A 2,874-nucleotide genomic window follows, 5' to 3' on the forward strand; every position below is an offset into this window, starting at 1 on the left:
CCCACTTCAGACTCGGCCGCAGACCTAGGATTATTCTCACCACCACTAAGTTCGTGGTGACTTGTCCCTGAAGCCGCAGTGACTGATGTCACCAACGCGCCGTGAGTGATGATCGTGGCCAATGGACCTCTGCGGCGGGAAGGAGGGGACACGCAGGACAGCTGCGATCCGAGCAGCTGGAGACGCAGATATGAGGCGGGGAGCAACCTGGTTTCAGCTGCCAGGGACCCGCTCTCTGACCGGATCCACCCAGATACGGACAGACGGACACACAGGAGCTCTCTGGGTCTCCGCCATCGCCCCTCTGCCCCTCCAGCTGCTGGAACAACAGGGCCTGCACGCCCTCCGCCTCTCACCGGAGTTACCCCCACCTGGCCTCGCTGCCTCTGTGCTCACCAGCCGAGCAGCCAGAGGGACCCCCGAACACCGGTCAGTGCCTGTCACTCCTCTGCTCCGACGCTCCTGCCCACCGCCCCAGAGAGAAGGCGCCGTCCCTGCGGGACTCGGTGCCCTTGTGGTCTTACCTCTCCTGCTCTCCAGGCCTCAGCGGCCGCTTTCTCTTCATTTATTCTGCTCCATCTCCACAGTTCCGTAGCCGGCCACCCTGGCCCTACCACAGGACCTTTGCACTTGCTGTGCCCTCAGTCCAGAATGCTCTTCCCTCTGAGTTCCACTTGGCTTGTTGTTCCCTTTTCTCCTTAAACTCTCTGCTCACCTACCGCCTTCCCAGGGAAACATCTTCTGGAATACTCTAAAACCGCAGCCCGTCTTCCTTCACTGCTTTACGCTTTCCCTTGCCCGTACCGCCACCTGGCACGCTCTGCAGATACTAACTGTTGACCTTCCGTACACCCTCCATCCACACACTAGCTCGCGAAGGCAGCGATTTCTGGTGTGTCCTCGTGTCTGGGACAGCGCCTGGCACATAACAGATGCCCAGTAAACATTTACTGAAAAAAATGAATGAGTGAAATTATAACTTGGGTTTTATTAACACAGTATGTTCATCATGATAGACCAGAAGTTTCTTTTTTAGCGTAAGACAAGGAAGCGCTGGTGCATTCAGCAAACTTCTGTGAGCTCACCACGGCAGTGCGCTGACAAACCGGAGAAAGTGTCCGGTTCTTTCTGCTCCCTCGTCTTTGAAAAGCCGCATCGAGAATAGTGTTATTTGGGGAAGCCGGAAAATTCAGACACTTTGATCATGATTCATTCATTGATTTTTTGAGAGGAACTTTCAGCGGGATTTTGACTGTTTGATGTACCTGATTAGAAAGCTAAGCCCCCACCTGCCCCCACCTAAATTTGTTTGAAAAGCCCAAATCGCGATGTGGACGCCCACTGAGGCGTGCCCGGCGGACTCGAGCGGGTTCACCCAAGGAGCAGCTCCGTTGATTTGGAAGGAAAGAGCGTGGCAGGATTTGGGGAGCACGGGAGTGCGGCACCGCGGGGCCCAGTGCGCAGAAGCTCGGGCAGCCCCGCTGCTCTGCGTCTCGAAGGGGCCACGCTGTGTTCACGACTGGTGGCTAAGCCAACTTCACGGTCAGCCCCGTCCGATCTTGAGGTCTGAGATGGCTTCCCCCCGTCCTCACTTAGGGGAACGGCGTTACCGCCTGGACAGGGCCGTGGTGTTGTCCTGCAGACTGCCTGGGGCGCACGTGCCGCAGACCTCGGGGTCCCTGCTCCTTCCTCGGCGCTCCTCACTCTCCCGGGCGGAGTGGTCTGGTCGGGCACGTGGTTTCCGGTGTCACACACACAGTAAGGTGTCTCGGGAAGCACACGGCGAGCCTAATAATCGCCCTGAACGCCAACTGTGGACGGAAGACCAAATACAGCGGATTCTTTTCATAAATAATGGCACGATGTCAGCAGCGGCTCCCCGCATGCTGCGGCTGTGCACGCCGGCTCCCTTGGCACCCTCCTGACAACGCGGACGGAAGGCAGAGGCTGTTTGCCCGTTTCCCAGGTCAGGGATCCCAGGCTCCTCCCAGAGCCCCGCGGCGGCTGAGCGGAGGACCCAGACACCCCTGAGGTCATGGCCGCCGCCGCCCCACGCCAGCGCCGCCAGCAGCCGCCGCACCTGCGAGGCTGGTTCTGTAGGTGTTTGGACCAGTCCCGAGGAGGACGCCGTGGGACGGGCACTCATTATTGAGTCCATCCCCCGGGGCTGGTGTGACAAAATACCTCAAACTGTCCAGGGGGGGCTGGGGGGGGGTGCTGAAAACAGCAGAAAACTGCTCTGACAGTTCTGGAGGCCAGAAGTGCAAAGCCAAGGTGACGGCAGGACCTTGCTCTCTCTGGGGTTCGAGAATCTGGTCCATGATGCCACCCGAGTTCCAGGGGCTCCTGGTGATGCTTGGCGTTCCTGGGTTTGCACGGCGACCATTCGACTCTGGGCTTGGCGTTCTGCTCCGGACCCCAGTCCCTGGCCGCGGGAGGCTGCCCTCATCCGCCACGACCTCATCTCCATCACGTTCGCGAAGACCCTGCTTCCAAACAGGGCGTCGGGTAGACAGGAATCAGGGGGCAGAACAATCAGCCCGTGTTACATGTAAGCGGAGCTGGGAAAGGTCTTTTCACGAGGCCACGTCGCCCAGCTGACGCAGCATTAAAATCAAAACAGGACCCCGTGGTCTTCTTCCTTCTCTTACCGACGGCGACACTCCGGGGGCTAGCGGCCTCCCTGCTCCCCGGGGAAATGGGGTTTCAGTTAGAATATACTGCAGTGGTACCTTCGCAGCTGGCGTCCAGAGGAGAGGCCTCCGTGGCGAGCGGCCGGGAACCTGAACCTCCGTCTTACCCGCGACGGCGCACCACCCTTGGAGCCTCTGCTTCGCCGCGCGCTGCTGGAGACGCAGCTCCGCGGATCCGACC

Source organism: Suricata suricatta, chromosome 14 (genome assembly GCF_006229205.1).
Source record: "Suricata suricatta isolate VVHF042 chromosome 14, meerkat_22Aug2017_6uvM2_HiC, whole genome shotgun sequence".
NCBI lineage: Eukaryota > Metazoa > Chordata > Mammalia > Carnivora > Herpestidae > Suricata > Suricata suricatta.